The sequence below is a fragment of the Cnephaeus nilssonii genome, assembly GCF_951640355.1.
Source record: "Cnephaeus nilssonii genome assembly, chromosome: 1".
NCBI classification, from domain to species: Eukaryota; Metazoa; Chordata; class Mammalia; order Chiroptera; family Vespertilionidae; genus Cnephaeus; species Cnephaeus nilssonii.
In genome coordinates this window covers 3,730,757-3,748,690 of record NC_137072.1, presented here as the reverse complement: position 1 = coordinate 3,748,690, position 17,934 = coordinate 3,730,757, and the positions used below count along the sequence as shown (strand labels likewise).

General features: G+C 42.0%; 1 protein-coding gene across 5 annotated transcripts in view; it reads left to right on the top strand.

The window, feature by feature from the left end:
• LRRC49 (leucine rich repeat containing 49) overlaps positions 1–17,934 on the top strand; it is a 226,464-nt gene that overhangs the window by 74,458 nt on the left and 134,072 nt on the right. The window lies entirely within an intron of this gene.

Genomic DNA, 17,934 nt, shown 5'->3' with positions numbered 1-17,934 from the left:
TCCTAAATTCTTTAGTTTTACTTCAAGGCTGTTCTCTGAACCTGCTTTTATAAGATGGTAAGAATTAAGTATAAAAGAGTTTAGAGCACATCTCTTCCTGGCCTCTAGGCCTATGCTTCTGATTATTTAAAACTAGTTTAGTTTTTATGCATTTTCTGTTTGCATCTTTTTCCTCCTCCATCAGACTTGTATTACCTGTATCCCTGTGCTATATCTCTAAACGTTAGAGATTAAATCCAGATGGTGAACTTTACAAATAGGCATTATTTCAAAGAAGATACCTGAATCCCTCTTTTTTATTTTCTGTGGAAAAAGCATTAAAGTTTTCTGGAAGACTTTTTATCTTTTTTTTTCTTTCAGTTTGTGCTGAATGCTCTTCCATCTGCCTTTCTATCTTGTTGAGGAGGTAGGATTTATTTTTCAAATGGCAGTGCAAGGGACAATCAACTTTCTTTAGGGAATTTCTACCTAAAGGCCATTAACATCTGTTTTGAGAGGATAGTTCCTTATTCTCACAATATGTTGTTTCTCTTGTGTCACAGTATTAACTGTTTAAGGTGCTGCAGACCCCTAGAGTCTCCCAACCTGTGGTGAAACTCAGTACTATGCTTCTTGTATTGTTTGTGGGAATAATTTAAAGAGATATATAAATTTGGGTATATGGATTATGCTATTCCCAGATCCCCAGGACTATCTGAACTTCTGAACTCCTGATGCACCCCAGAACCAACTCAGACTGGTCCTATCCTGTTTCTAGCAAGACCTGGAAGCAAAGTTTGGGAGCAACACTTGTGAACACCATTCATGAGTAACACTTGTGCACTCTTAACTGCTACCCCATGGAAGCAAAGGACCAAACATGACCAGATCCTGGGATCCCTTTCATAAGTGAAGGGTCCGTTGTCCAGGAAGATCCAGTGCTGAAACCCCTTAATCCTGCCCCAAACCCTTGATGGGGAAGACAGATTTGAGTCTTGCCTCCTCTCTCCTTGTTATCCCACTTGCAAAACAAAAGCCTTTTCTTTTCTCAAAAGCCGGTGCCACAATATTGGCTTCTATGTGCATCTGATAACGAGCCGTTGCTCAGTGACACTGGATCTGTAGGGAGTTGGTTTTAATTGTTTGTATTTAGGGAGTTTTTCCCCCCAACCTGTAAAGGAGTTTCACTCACCTAGCAAAATGAGGATATGCTTAATGGGATGAATATAATTTCCTTTAAAAAGCACAATTTTGCAAGAAACAGCAATAAAAGTGAGTCAACAATTTCAGGACTTTCATTTTCTTCCTATTGCTTCCTCTGTGTTCTACATGGGCTTAGCCCTTCACCTTCTGCCTCTGCTGCTTCCAGCTGATCTGTTTCTGAGGCTAGGTACATTTTCTGCCCTGTCCCTATTGATGCTCATGGTTCAGGGAATGGCACAGAGAATATAGTGGGTCTGAGTGGGGTGAAAATTGGAGTTCAAGCCCTGAAAACATTTCTGTGAACTTTACTCAGGACACAAATAACTTGGATAACCGAGGCATCGCATGATTTTTAGTGATACTTGTAGTATCTTTTCAGGGCCCAAGTACCCTCCTATAGTCCTGGAATAATAGACTTGCTTGATTTTACAGTTCAGTGGCCCAGAGGTAACGGGGGTCAAGAGGAGCAGAAACAGCACTGTAAAGCTGCAAGTCGGTACCTTTTAGGACTCCTGAAAAACTCTCAAGTAGTTTTTCACAAATGAAAATATCCAACCATGTATCCATTCTGGGGAGACAAAAAAATGCATTGACTGTTATGTAGAAGGGCGTCTAGGTTTTAACCATTTATTGGATTCTTAAAGGTTCAATAAATTTGCATAAATTATCAGATAATAATAATTACCTTTCTGGTGGAAATTCCAAAATATGATGTTACCTTATTGAACTCAGAGAGCTACAATAATGGATTGAATAGGTACCTATATTTAATGGTGACTTTGGTGGACGGAACACTTTTTGTATATTTTCCTGCAGATATTAGAACAGTGCATTTAGTTCAATCAGTAGGCATGCAAGACATAGAGAATGAATGACCAATACTCAAGTCTATGTATCTGAATAGATTCAGTGCTTCTGGTTAAGTTATCCCTCAGAACATGAGGAAGACAGAGACAGGAGTGGATAATTGTAATTCAGTTGGTTAAACTTAGTTGTGGCAATATTAGACAATGTGAATCAGCCTGGAAGTGAAGGAAGCCTTCCCAGAGGTAGATGGTACCTGCACTGAACTCTAAGTGCAGCGTAGGCTTAGTACAGTAAAGGGCACTGGGGCATTAAAGGCACAGGACGTACTCGGCAAAGTGGATGCAGGGGGCTCAGGGCGGACTCCCTAGGTCTCCTCTCTGGGGAACTGCAGTGAGACCCTTGCCCTCCTCTTCCTTACCCCCCCGAACCGTAATAACCCGGGGCCTTCCTCGGGCGCACAGAGTGCTGAGGGGCTGCCGAAGCACTTTTTTGGTGATTATCTTAAGAGAAGTATTCTGTGGTTAATCAGAGGAATCACTTAAATTCCATTGTTCACCTCTTCTTCAGGGGTGCTGTTTGCGTGATTCATTTTGTTCTTCTTGGCTCTTGTGCTTGTAATTTCCAAGTAATCATTATATTTTTTTCTAGTGGTTCTTATTTTATGAATGGGGTAAAGTTTTCTTTGATATCTAGAATTTACTTTTTTTTCTGGAGCTAATACCTGTATTTGTTCTCTAAACAAAAGGTCAATCTGTTAATTTGTCAGTAAGCATCTTGCCCAGAACTTCCAGATACAAGAAAAATCTATAGAAACGAAACCATTCTGTTATTGTGGTGTGCCCCAGGGTACAGGTAATAAGGACCCTCAGTATCTGCAGGGCATTTAAAAATAAAACTGCCAAATATAATTTTTCTTTTATTATCTCTATACACTGGAAGTTCTACTAGAAAACAATGTCAGGGATAGAATACTCCTTCTTTCCCTTAGTGAAACAATCCTGCTTTCTCTTTATGGTGTCATTGAAATTTTTAAAGTTTTTCATTTTGTTATTTTTGAGGAAGGAATGCTATTACAAGTTTTCTAATGACCTCTTTTAGTAATTACATGACTAAAGGTCACTGGACTCCAAGCTTTGGGGTTTGACTTTTCCTTCATTACAGGGCAAGATTATCCTCCAGGCTGTTTTCAAATTTTCACTGAAAATGGCTCATAATTTTACCTTTATATTTTTTCCTCAAGCCACACTTTAGCCTGAGAAAAAAAGTAACCCTGTATGAATTATGTATCCAGAGAAGAACCTATTTCTATTTCAGAAAATTAGAGAAACTGTAATTGCCCTGCAGTTGTCTATTGTAGTACTAGTTGCTATTTTAAGGAGGAAATTATTTTACTGATCTTCAGAATGTATTGATATTTGTTGTGAATTCAGGTTGTTTCATAAAGTGTTCCTATAGTTGAGATATAGGGCTTTACTATCCTAATTCCCAGGATTGGAAGTGCCACTTCTGTCCTTTTGGCTTGACGGAAATTCATTTTCCTTAGTACTCAAAACTGTTAAAATGCCTTTACTTTTCTTTATGCCTCTAAATGCCTTTACTTTTCTTTTCTTAAGTAAAATGCCTTTACTTTCCCCTTTATGGCTTAAGTTACAGATAATCAACAATATGAACACAGGGGTGCATATATCCTTTCTGGTTAGTGTTTCTGTTTTCTTGGGATATATTCCTAGAAGTGGGATTACCGGGTCAAATGGGAGTTCCATTTTAATTTTTTGAGGAAGCTCCATACTGTTTTCCACAGTGGCTCCCACCAGCAATGCAAGAGGGTTCCTTTTTCTCCACATCCTCGCCAGCACTTGTCATTTGTTGATTTGTTGATGATAGCCATTCTGACAGGTGTGAGATGGTACCTCATTGTTTTGATTTGCATATCTCAGATTATTAGTGACTTTAAGCATGTTTTCTTATGTCTCTTGGCCTTTTGTATGTCCTCTTTGGAAAAGTATCTATTTAGGTCCTTTGTCCATTTTTTGATTGGATTGTTTATCTTCCTTTTGTTAAGTTGTATGAATTCTGTATAAATTTTGGAGATTAAACCCATATCAGAGATAATGTTGGCAATATGCTCTCCCATGCAGTGGGCTTCCTTGTTGTTTTGTTGATGGTTTCTTTTGCTGTGCAAAAGCTTTTTATTTTGATGTAGTCCCATTTGTTTATTTTCTCCGTAGTTTCCTAAGAGCTGTATCAGTAAAGATATTGCTACGACATATGTCTGCTATTTCGCTTACTATGGAGTCTTCTAAGATTTTTATGGTTTCCCATCTTACCTTTAAATTCTTTATCCATTTTGAGTTTATTTTTGTGTATGGTGTAAGTTGGTGGTCTAGTTTCATTTTTTTTGCATATGTCTGTCCAATTTTCCTCACACCATTTATTGAGGAGACTGTCTTGACTTCATTGTATGCTCTTGCCTACTTCGTCAAATATTAATTGAGCATAGTGGCTTGGGTTGATTTCTGGATTCTCTGTTCTGTTATATTGGTCTATATGTCTGTTCTAGTGCCAGTAGCAGGCAGTTTTGAGGACAGTTGTTTTGTAATATAGCTTGATATCTTGTGTTGTGATCCCTCCAACTTTGTTCTTCTTTGTAAAGATGGGTGCAGCTACTCGGGGTCTTTTTTATTCCAGATGAATTTTTGGAGATTTTGTTCTAGGTCTTTGAAATATGCCATTGGAATTTTAATGGGGATTCCATTGAATCTATAAATTGCTTTGGGTAGTATGGACATTTCAATGTTGTTGATGCTATCAATCCATGAACACCGTATACTAGTATTCTTCCACTTGTTTATGTCTACCTCTATCTCTTTTATCAGCGTCCTGTAATTTTCTGAGTACAAGTCCATTACCTCCTTGGTTAAGTTTATTCCTAGTTCTCTTAATTCTTTTGTTGCAATTGTAAATGGGATTTTTTTTTTTTTTTAGTTTCTCTTTTTGTTGGTTCATTATTGGTGTATAAAAAAGCCATAGATTTATGGGTGTTAATTTTGTATCCCGCTACATTGACGAATTCTTTTAAGTCTAGAAGTGTTTTTGGTGGAGTCTTTAGGGTTTTCTATATACAATATCATGTCATGACTGTGAATAATGACAATTTTACTTTTTCTTTTCTAATTTGCATGCCTTTTATTTCTTCTTCTTGTCTGATCGCTATGGCTAGCACTTCCAGTACTATGTGGAACAGGAGTGGTAGAAGTGGGCATCCCTGGCTTGTTCCTGTTCTTAGAGGAAATGGTTTTAGTTTTTGCTTATTGAGTATGATATTGGCTGTAGGTTTGTCATATAAAGCTTTTATTATGTGGAGTTATGATCCCTCCATTCCCCCCCTTGCTGAGAGTTTTATCAGGAAAGGGTGTTGGATTTTGTCAAATGCCTTTTCTGCATCAATTGATAAGATTATGTGATTTTTGTCTCTCAATTTGTTTATGTGATGTATCTTGTTTATTGATTTGCGGATATTGTACCATCCTTGCATCCCTGGAATAAATCCCAGTTGGTCACGGTGTATGATCTTTCTAATGTAATGCTGTATTTGATTTGCTAGAATTTTGTTGAGGGTTTTAGCATCTATGTTCATTGGGGATATTGGCCTGTAATTCTCTTTCTTTGTAGTGTCTTTATCTGGTTTTGGGTTTTAATTAATGCTGGCTTCATAGAAAGAGCTTGGAAGTGTGCCTTCCTCTTGAATATTTTTGGAATAGTGTGAGGAGAATAGGTTTTAGTTCTTCTTTGAATGTTTGGTAAAACACCCCAGTGAAGCTGTCCCATCCAGGGCTTTCGTTTGCTGGAAATTTTTTGATTACTGTTAGCATTTCATCAGTCGTTATCAGCCTATTCAGGTTTTTTGATTTTTCCTGATTGAGTTTTGGAAGCTTGTATTTTTCTAAGAATATGTCCATTTGGTCAAGGTTGTCCAGTTTGTTGGAGTAGAGTTGTTCATAGTATTTTTTTTTACAATCCTTTGTATTTCTGTGGGGTCGGTTGTTGCTTCACCTCTTTCATTTCTGATTGTGTTCATTTAGGTCCTCTCTCTTTTTTTCTTGGTGAGACTGGCTAGAGTTTCATCAATCTTGTTTATCCTTTCAAAGAACCAGCTCTTGGGGTTTTTTGACCTTTTATATATATTTTTTGGTCTCTATATCATTTATTTCCACTCTGATCTTTGTTATTTCCTTCCTTCTGCTTACTCTGTTTTTTTCTTGTTGCTCTCTTTCTAATTCTTTAAGTTGTAGGGTTAGAGAATTTATTACCATTTTTTCTTATTTTTTTTCGGCAGGCCTGTAGAGCTATGAACTTCCCTCTCAGGGATGCTTTCACTGTGTCCCATCGATTTTGGATTGTTGTGTTTTCATTGTCGTTTGTTTGCAGGATTCTTTTTATTTCTTCTTTGTAACCCAAGTATTGTTTAATAGCATGCTATTTAGCCTCCAAGTGTTAGATTTTTTTCATTGTTTTTATTGTAGTTGGTTTCTAATTTTATGCCATTGTGATCTGAGAAGATATTTGATATGATTTCTATCTTCTTGAATTTGAAGAGACTTGCCTCCGTCCCAATATGTGGTCTATCTTTGAAAATGTCCTGTGTGCACTTGAGAATATACATTCTGTAGCTTTGGGGTGAAATGTTCTGAAGATTTCAATTAAGTCCATATGATCTAGTGAGTCATTTAGGATTGATGTTTCTTTGCTGATTTTTTTGTTTAGAGGATTTACTAGCATCCAGTGGTATAGGTGGGGTATTAAAGTCCCCTACTATGACTATATTGCTGTCAATCTCTCCCTTGATATCCTTCAGAAGTTTTTTTTATGTATTTGGGTGCTCCTGTAGTGGGTTCATATATGTTTACCAGAATTATATCCTCTTGTTAAATTGCTTCCTTTAGTATTATGAAGTGGCCTTCCTTATCTCTTCTTATGGCCTTCACTGTGAGGTCTATTTTGTCAGATATAAGTATTGCTATCCCAGCTTATTTCTCATTTACAATTGCCTGAAAAAATTTTTTTCTATCCCTTCACTATCAGTCTGTGTGAGTCCTTTGTTCTGAGGTGGGTCTCTTGTAGACAGCTGATATATGGGTCATGTTTTCTTATCCATTCAGCTATGCTATATTTTTTGATTGGAGCATTTAATCCATTTATATTTAAAGTTATTATTGATAGGTGTTTGCTTGTCACCATTTTTATTCTTTTATTCTTTTTAATATATTTTATTGATTTTTTACAGAGAAGAAAGGAGAGGGAGAGAGAGTTAGAAACATCGATGAGAGAGAAACATCAATCAGCTGCCTCCTGCACACTCCCTACTGAGGATGTGCCCGCAACCAAGGTACATGCCCTTGACCAGAATCGAATCTGGGACCCTTGAGTCCGCAGGCCGATGCTCTAGTCATTGAGCCAAACCGGTTAGGGCGCCATTTTTATTCTTTATGCCTGTGTTCTTTCTTCCCTTTCTATTTTTTCTTTTTACAACAGTCCATTTATCATTTCTTGCATTGTTGTTTTGGTGGTAATAAACTTTCTTAGCCCTTTTTTGTCTGTGAAGCTCCTGGTTTTCCCTTCAAGTTTGAATGATAGCCTTGTTGGGTTTTGTATTATTGGATTCAGTCCCTTGCTTTGCATCATTTTGTATATTTCATACCATTGCCTTCTGGCCTGATGTGTTTCTTCTTTGAAATCAGTTGATATTGTAATGAAAGATCCCTTGTAGGTAATTTTCTGTCTCTCTGGCAGCCTTTAAGATTATTACTTTGTTGTTGATTTTTGCCAATTTAATTATGATGTGTATTGTTGTTGGTCTTTTTAGGTTCATCTTTTTGGGGACCCTATGTGCCACTTGGATTTGTGTGTTTTTTTTCTTCCCTATATCATGGAAGTTTTCTGTCTTTATTTCTTCAAACAGGATTTTTATTCCTTGCTTGGCTTACTCTCCTTCTGGCACACCTGTCATGCGGATGTTGTTTAGTTTCGTGTTGTCCCAAAGCTCCTGTGTTGTCCCAGGTGCTCTTCCTGCTTTTTAATTTTTTTTTTTGAGTTGTTGCTGTGCTTGGGCGGTTTTTTCTACCTTGTCTTCTAACTCACTGATGCCCTCGTCAGGCTCTTCTAGTCTACTGCTGAAGCTTTCCATTATGTTCTTTATTGTAGCTATGTCATTCTTCATTTCTTCTTGATTCTTACACATGTTGTTGAATTTGTCTTTCATCCTTTTCAGTGTCCTTATAACCATTGCTGTGAATTCTTTCTTTGACAAATTGCTTGCCTTCATTTTGTTTATTTCCTTTTCTGGTGATTCCTCCTTTTCTTTTGAATGTTTTCTTTTGAATGTTTCTGTGTGTGTGTGTGTGTGTGTGTGTGTGTGTGTGTGTGTCCCCATTTTTGCTGTTCCTTTGTGATTATTTCTACATATGAGATCAAAATGTTATGCCACCCATATTTTTTGCGTTTGTCTTATATAGTAGACTAGAGGCTCGGTGTACGAATTTGTGCAAGGGTGGAGTTCGGCCAGCCTGCCCCAATTTTGGCCAATTGGGGCCACGCTGGCTGGGGGGAGGGGATGCAGGAGGTTGGCTCTCTGGCCCTTCCCCTGATTGGGGTTGTGGGAGCTGATCATGGCCATGCTGTCAGGGGGAAGGGGCTGTGGGAAGTGGGACGGCCAGGGGGAGGGGCTGCGGTCAGTTGGTTGGTCAGCCTTGCTCCCAATCGGGGCTTGGGGGCCAGGCCACTGGGAGGGTCATGGTCAGTTGGCCAGATGGCCCTACCCCCAATCAGGCATAGGCCATTCGTGGGTGGGGCTGGCCGGGCGGGAGGGGCTGCGGAAGGTTGGCCGGCTGTAGGGAAGGAGGCTTGATTGGGGCAGGGCCAGCTGCAGGGAGGGACCATGGGCAGGTCCAGCAGGGGGCTGGGGGAGGTGGGCCAGCCAGGGGGAGGGATCACGGTCAGTTGCCTGGCTGGCCCCACCCCTGATCGGGGCGGGCACGTTCAGGCATGGGGTTGGCCGGGGGAGGTGCTGCGGGAGGTTGCCTGGCCAGCCCCACCCCCTGATTGGATGGGGGGCTCGATTGGGGTAGGGCCACCTGTGGTGAGGGTCCGTGGGCATGCTGGCTCGGGGGGGCTGCGGGAGGTGGGCCTGTCAAGGGAAGGGGCCACAGTGGTTGGCCGGCCGGCCCTGCCCTTGATCCCGGTATGAGGGCCGATCCAGGGCTGTGCTGGCGGGAGGAGGGGCTGCAGGCAGTTGGCCAGCCATTCCTGCCTCTGATCTGGGTGGGGGGGCTTATTAGGGGTGGGGCCAGCCAGGGGGATTGGCCGTGGATGGTTGCCCATCTGGCCTCATCCCCAATCTAGTGATGGGCCAGCCTGAGGGAGGGACTGTGGTCGGTTGGCTGGCCTGCCCACGCCTGATCAGAGTGGTGGGTGCCGATCAGGGTTTCAGTGCGCATCAGAGCAACTGGTCATTCTGGTCGTTATGGCATTCCAGTCACTTGATTTTTATATATAGAGAATATATGTTTTGTGGGACACAGTGTTGTAATGTCTCCAGTCTTCTGGGCTGGGCAATCTAGGGATGCCTCCTACTTGGGATATTTGGGTTCTCTTGGCGTAGTTGGGTCTTGAGTGTTATTGTAAAGTTCATGAATGGAGTCTCCTCTTAGGGTGTCTGGTTATGTGGCTCTCTCTCTCTCCCACATTGACCCAACTGCACAAAACACAACTCAACAAGACATGACACAAAGGGAACAAAACACGAATGTACTCACAACACCTATAACCCCATTATAAATGACTACCAGAGAAACAAGAATTAGGGGAGAGAAAAGAGAGCAAAAATGATATCAAGAAAAGAAAAAAATGGTAAGAGGGAAAAGAAAAAGAAGAAAAAGGAAGAATAAAAAAATATATACATGGGGAGAAAATACCACAGAACAAACAGATAAACCAAATAATGTATACAACAAATACCCAGAAAAGAGGGTGGGGGCAGAATCTATAGAGGCAGATCTTATATATAGAAAGTAAGGTTACAGAATTGAATGACTATGGGAAGGACCTTGGTTCAGTATAGAGGAGATAGAAAGAGGATGAGTGGATAAGAAAAAAGAAAAAGAAGAAAAAAATTTTAATAAAAAATAAAAAGATAAGATAAAATAACCATTAAAACAGTAAAAGTAGAATGAAGAAAAAATAATGCAAAAAAAAGAAAGAAGCAAACAAAAAAACACACAAAGAAAATAAAGAAAAAAATTTAAATAAAAGATAAAAAAAATTAAACAATGAAGTGGTGTTCATTTCAGCTGAGTTTTAATGCCCTATGGGGGCTGGTTTAAGATCCCACTCTTCTATTTTGTCGCCACTTCTCAGTTTCCTGTTAGTTAGTCAGGACCGTGTTGAAGCTCTAGGCGATCCATTGCACCTCTGTTTGTGTCTGTCTCCACCATGTTGACTGCCAGTAGGCGGGACCAATCTGCCCACTAAGCCTGTCTGCCCACTGTCAATCTTAATTTCTCAAGTGGCTGTTTCTGACAGGGCTATAGTTAGGGAGGCTGCTGAATAGCTTTCTGGGACTGAAAGGCCTCTCTTCAACCCAGTCCCTGAGGGCTCTTAGGGGCTATTCAGATTTTTTTGTGTCCTTTGTACCACTCAGGGTGTAGTCTGGGTGTGGCTGTATTGGTTGCCTGGAGACTGCTGGGAGGGGCTAGCTCTTCAGGTGAAAATGGCTGCTTAGGTCCGGAGTGTCAGGAATATCCCAGTGCCAGACTCCCAGTCACCTCTTCCTGACCTGCTCTTCTCCACAGCCTCTCCTCAGACTCCACATGTCCGCACCTCCACCTGCATCTCAGCCACGGGTGAGTGTTTGTATTTGAAAGGTCCTATGAACTGGGTGTAGTGAATAAAAGCAGAGACCAAAAAGAGGGGAAACACCTGCGCTACTGTGAGTTTCTCTCCCCCTGGCACTGTGCAGCTTGTGTAGTTCTTCAGGCCACTCCCTCTGGGCTCAGGCTGTTCACTTAGATCTAGAATCCCCTGCCACCAGTGGCCCTGTGGACTTCCTTTTCACAGTCAGATGTTATGCCTGTCCCCAAGGGATGTGGACTTGGTGCTGTGTGGCTTCCTTCTGACCCTCTGGGCTTGGAGGTCTCACAACTCTCTCCAGCCCAGATCCCCGATCCTACCATTCTCCAGGCATCCTCTGCCCTTCCTGGTTGTGAATTGTCTCACCAGCTGTGTCCACTTTGCCAATTCTGGGTGGATGTAATTCGATTTAGATGCTCCTTTAATCTGCTCTGGGATAAGGCTCGGGACACGTCTGCCTATTGGGCCGCCATTTTGTGTCTCCTGTATTAACATTTTATAAAGCCTTGCTGTATCAAAGGCTCTTTTGGGTTTTTCTAATGTGAAGGTTCTAGAAGTTGTGGGGCAATTTTTGGTTCATATTACTACAGGACATTTTGAGTCTTAAAATTTACTCTTGAGTACATGTTATATTGGTTGTGGTTGTTTTTATTTATTTTTAATAATTTTTTTTTAATTTTTTCAATTACAGTTGACATACAATATTAGTTTCAGGTATACACCCCAGTGATTAGACATTATAAAACTTTTTGATTTCTTCTGTTCTTTCATTTGTGACATGTTTCTTTGTATCTACATTTTGGCTGCTTCCCTGTGTTTGTTTCTATGTATTAAATATGCCCACTATGTCTTCTGGACTTGGTAGAGTGGCCTTGTGTATATGTCCTGTAGGTCCCAGTGGCTCAGCCTCCCCAGTCATCTGAACTGGCACTCCAGGTGTACCCCTGTGTGAGCTGTGTGCACTGACCTATTGTAGTTGAGCCTTGAATGATGTTGGTGTCACTGGAAGGGATTGACCCCTAAGCCAATCGGTTGTGAGGATCTGCTGCAATTACAGTGGAAGAGCCTGCTGTGCAGGAGCCGACTCTATGGAGCAAGACTTGCTTTAGTGGGGCTTTGGTGCTCACTGAGTGCCCCTTGAGTGGGTCACGTGTGGAGGTGGTAGGGTTGTAATCCACCATGGTTGAAAATGACCACCAGGTGCACTGGTTTGGGGACTTCCCAGAATGTGAAAAGTCAGCTATTGTCTTTGTCTTGCCTGGGGCTACCCAGCATGAGCTACAAAGCAGTCTGAAGATGACTGCTACTTGTATTGGCCTTGGAGGTGCCTAGCAGAGGCCAAGCTCTGAACCAAGGTGAGCTTCCACTTGTGCCAGGCCTGAGGCCACTTATCGAGAGGTACATGGCATGCTGAGTCCAGCTGCTGCTTGTTTGAGAGATTTTAGGGAAGTACGAAGCATGAGGCAAGAGAAGCTAGATGTATGGAAAAATCACTGGAAATCGCTTGAATGAGCCCTACTAGGGAGAAGTGGGGTCTTAGACAATCACTAGGGTGGAGCAAATAGTGTGAGCCAGGTCAATGGAGATTCAGATATGGTGCAGCCTGTCGATTCTGTGGCGGGGAAGGCTCAGCACTTATCTCTGCCAGCACTTATCTCTGCCAGCACTTCTGTCTGGAAGAAAGCTGCCCCTTCAGCTCTTGCCCCGATTCCAGACAAGTTAGTTGCTCTCCACATGTCACGGGTTCTTTTCAAGCTGCTGCCCCAGCACTGAAGTTCAGAGGAAGTGAGTGTAAGTAAGTTCGTTCCCTGGCCCTTTAAGAGGAACTGCCTGGACTGCCTCCATGTCACTTAGCCATAATCCCTGTTGGTTTTTACAGCCAGAAGTTATGGGGACTTCTCCTCCTGGCACTGCAACCCTGGCCTGGGGTGCCTGGTATGGGACTGGGACCCCTTACTCCTCAGGGAAACTTCCACAGCCCAGATATCTCTCCTGATTTAATACCGCCACATGTACATGTGAGACTAGCTGATTCCTTGATTCTTTTCTGTGTTCCTGTCCCTCCTTCCAGTCTCCATGTGCTACTTCTTTAATTCCCTAGTCGTAGGACTTCTGTTCAGTTAGATTTCAGGTGATTCTGAATGGTGGTTGTTCTGTATTTTATGTGAGAGGCAGAGAGTGTTATGTTTATCTATGTCGCCATCTTGACTCTCTACAGGGTGTGGCTGTCTTTAGTTTCAGAAATAAACAACTATGATAAATTGAGACCAATGTATGTTTTACAACTTCCTTTTTTATTATTTCTTCTACACATCCAGGGAAATCCAAACTATATTCATAAACAAGCTTAAAGTATACATAGATTAAATGCAAAATACATGTAGAAATAAACTTAAGGTATATAAGTAATTTCCTCTAGTGCTAGTCCTTGTACTTATGTTGTTTAACATACTTCCAAAAGGAGTTTGAAGTAGTTTATAATAAAAATCCCCCTATATAAACATTTAAACACTAGAAGCCCAGTGCACGAAATTCATGCACGGGGGAGGGGGATTTCCCCTTAGCCCAGCCTGCACCCTCTCCAATCTGGGACCCCTCGAGGGATGTCCGACTGCCCATTTAGGCCCGATCCCACCTAAACAGGCAGTCGGACATCCCTCTCACAATCCAGGACTGCTGGCTCCCAACTGCTCACCTGCCTGCCAGCCTGATCACCCCCTAACCACTCCCCTGCCAGCCTGATCGATGCCTAACTGCTCCCCTGCCAGCCTGGTCACCCCTAACTGCCCTCTCCTGACAGCCTGGTCGCCCCTAACTATCCTCCCCTGCAGGCCTGGTCGCCCCCAACTGCCCTACCCTGCTGGCCCAGTCACCCCTCACTGCTCTACCCACCTGGCCTGGTTCCCCCCAACTGCCGTCTCCTGTAGGTCTGGTCCCACCCACCTGCCCTCCCCTGCAGGCCTGGGTCCCCCCAACTGCCCTCCCCTGCTGGCCTAATCACCCACAACTGCCCTCCCCTGCTGGCCCTCATGTGGTGGCCATCTTGTGTCCACATGGGGCGGCCATCTTGCGTATTGGAGTGACAGTCAATTTGCATATTACTCTTTTATTAGATAGGATAAACATTTAAAGCAAAGGTAAGTGAGCAAATATTTAAAAGACTGAACAAGTTGTTCAGTTAATTTCAGGTAAAACAAAACAAACAAAACCAAAAAATAAGCTCAAAATCAATCATGTCCAGCCCTGGCCAGTGTGGCTCAGTTGTTTGAGTGTTGTCCCATGTACCAAAGGGTAACTGGTTTGATCCTAGTCAGGGCACATACCCAGGTTTCGGGTTTGATCCCCAGTCGGGGTGCATGCAGGGAGGCAGCCGGTTAGTGTCTCTCTCACATTGCTGTTTCTCTATTTCCCTCTTTCTACCTTTCCCTCCAGAAAATCAATAAAAACATATTTAAAAAAGAAATAAATAAATCATGCCCACACCCTAAATGTGTATTTCTTTGTGTAGAACTTTCAGGTTTGATCTGTTGCAGGAACTTTTATTCATCCTTTAGGATGAAATCCAAACCCCAAGTAGAATTATTTCCTTTTTCTAAGACCTCTACAATATCTCGTACAGTAAGTACTAGAATACCTGTTTTTATGTATGTCCAGTTAATCAATGTTTAACTTGTAGTAGCTGGCAGATAGTGAGCACATAATTATTACTATCCAGTTAATGAAGAGATAAGGCCAGAGTTTAAAATGATGTTTTTTAGTAGTCTAGATCATTATTAACAGTCCTTTTCAAGATGTTATCTTATTTAGTTGTCTAAGGATTCAGTTTGCAGCTAATTCATCATGGCCCTCCCCTGGTATATAAACTGCTAAATAAGTAAATAAAACAAGAAAGCCAAATTAAGATTATTTATGATAGAGTTGGTTTATTAGTAACACCTGTCACAAGATCTTCCAGATCAAAGGTTCTCTTCAGTGATTAAAAATTTCAATGCAGTACTTTTTGAACATTTGAGTAGATTCCAAGTTGCATCTTGGAGAAAAACTTGAGAGACTTTGCTTCAGATAATTCCTAAATCATGATGCAAAAATAAGATAGCCCTCTACTTGAGTGGAAATATCTATCATATATATATATATAAAGTCCTTGCCTCCTAATTCCAACATCCATGTCATCTCTGGGACTGTTTCTATTAACTTTGTTTTACTATATTACTATATTAATATATATTTACTATATTCCTTTTTTTTTTGCTTCACTGGCCTTACAATATTTACTGTATTCTGGGCATTGTGAACATTATACTGTTGAGAAATCTGCATTTTCTTATTAGTAAGAAAATAAGAAATCTGCATTTTCTTAAAACTCCCATCCTGGAAACTGGGTAGCCTGAAGGACAAATAAGAGCCTAGGATTATTATGTATGCACTTCTCCTTTGGGGAGTGTTTTGTTGAGAAATTGCATGTGTGTGTGTGTGCATGCATGCACCTGTGGGCATGTGAATAGGCTATTAGGTGGGTTGAATTAGTTGCTTTCTCCATATTAGTTTTTAGTATTAAAGATGACTTTTATGAAGGGACAAAACTTAACTTGGTTGAGAAGGAAAATTATTTCCTGATCTTAAAAGTCACTGGACTTTTAATCATGCCCTGGATAAAAGAGGAAGTTATTTTCCCCTTTAAAAATTTTGCTTATATCCAAGTAAGGGAGTTGGAAATTGGGATTCTCTACAAATAAGGAAGATACTTCTGGATTATTGTCTTGAAGGGAAGTGAATCAATTAAATTTCTTGTCCTGGGCACATGAAAAGGTATTACAGTGACTTAATGATACACTTCCAAGATATCTTACAGTGTAGTTCAAAACTGTTGGCTAGTCTCTGGAAATTGTTTTTGATAAAACTTCTTCCTTTTGGCTTAAAAATAAATTGACTGGAAAACAGTATGGAGTTTCCTCAAAAAATTAAAAATGGAACTCCCATTTGACCCAGTAATCCCACTTCTAGGAATATATCCCAAGAAAACAGAAACACCAACCAGAAAGGATATATGCACCCCTGTGTTCATAGCAGCACAATCCTATCTAATAATAGACAAATATGCAAATTGACCATACCTCCGACACACCCACAAGCCACGCCCACAAGCCATGCCCACCATCCAATCAGAGCGAGTATGCAAATTAACCGAAACCAAGATGGCTACAGCCACAGAGAGCAAGGTTTCCTAGGTAACAGAGGAAGCCAAGCTTTCTGCCAGCCGTTTTAGGCCTAAGCCTCCACTCAAGCTACAAAGTTTCAATTATAGAAGGTAAACAAATTCAAACAAATGGCGGCAGAATGGAGCTTGAGAGAGCAGGCCAGGGTTGCCGCCGGCAACAGGGAAAGCAAAGCTTTCCTCACACCCTGGCCGGGCCCACCCGCTTAAGGCAACAAAGTTTCAATTATAACCCCAACACAAATGGCTGCGGGCCTCGGAGGGAGCCCCAGGCTTGGCTCTGCTCCAGGCTACAAAGTTTCAATTGTAGAAGGAAAATAAATTCCAGATACCAGGGCCTCCTCTTGCGTTGCCAGGGGGCGTGGACCGCCTGCAAACCACCACAGGCCCCTCGCTCAGGCCGCCCCACGCCCCAAGGGAACCCCACCCTGATCAGGGACACCCTTCAGGGCAAACCAGCTGGCCCCCACCCCTGTACCAGGCCTCTATCTTATCTAATAAAAGAGTACTATGCAGATTGATCATCACTCCAACACACAATATAGCTGCCCCCATGTGGTCAAAGATCCTGCCCCCATGTGGACACAGGATGGCCACCACAAGATGGCCAGCAGGAGAGGGCAGTTGGGAGGCACCCGGCCTGCAAGGGAGGGCAGTTGCGAGGGACCAAGCCTGCAAGGGAGGGAAGTTGGAGGTGATCAACCCTGCAGGAGAGGACAGTTAGGGGTGACCATGCCGGCAGAGGAGGGAAGTTGGGGGCAAACAGGCTGGCAGCAGAGTGGTTAGGGGGTGATCTGGCTGGCAGGCAGAAGCGGTTAGGGGCAATCAGGAAGGCAGGCAGGCAAGCAGTTGGGAGCCAGCAGTCCTGGATTGTGAGAGGGATGTCCGACTGCCCGTTTAGGCCTGATCCCTGGGATCGGGCCTAAACGGGCAGTCGGACATCCCTTGAGGGGTCCCATATTGGAGAGGGTACAGACTGGGCTGGGGGACAACCCCCCGCCGTGCACGAATTTCGTGCACCGGGCCTCTAGTTTACAATAGTTAAGATATGGAAACAGCCTAAGTGCCCATCAGCAGATGAGTAGATTAAAAAACTGTGGTACATCTACACAATGGAATACTGTGCTGAGGTAAAAAAGAAGGAATTCTTACCATTTGCAACAGCATGGATGGAACTGGAGAGCATTATGCTAAGTGAAATAAGCCAGTTAGAGAAAGATAAATATCACATGATCTCACTCATTTGTGGAATATAATGAACAACATAAACTGATGAACAATAACAGAACCAGAGTCATAGAAGCATTGAACAGACTATCCAACCTATGAGGGAAGGCAGGGAAGGGGTAAGAGATCAACCAAAGGACTTGTATGCATGCATATGAGCATAACCAGTGGACACAGACAGTAGTGGGGTGAGGGCATGTGCTGGGGGGTGGGAGCGGCCGGGGAGAGGTCATTGGGGGGAAAAGGAGTCTCTTGTAATACTTTAAACAATAAAGAATTTAAATTAAAAAGATCAAAATCATCATACATATGGTTTTGCCCAGGCTTCCCCCATCTTAGAAATAAATTATGAGAAAAATAAATGAAGTTAATTAGGCCTGAAAAAATAAAATAAATTGACAATAATAATTGTAGATGTCATGTTAGAGACCATAGTGTTTAGGAAGCACTGAATAAATCTGTAAAGCAGATTAATAATATTTTTCTGAAGTTCCTTTAATCCTCATCTTTAGGATTTTTTTTTTTTTTTTTTTTTGCACTTCAGGTGTATTGCCTTGTGATTCTTCATAATGACCCCTGGAGGGATTGTGAAAGTGATG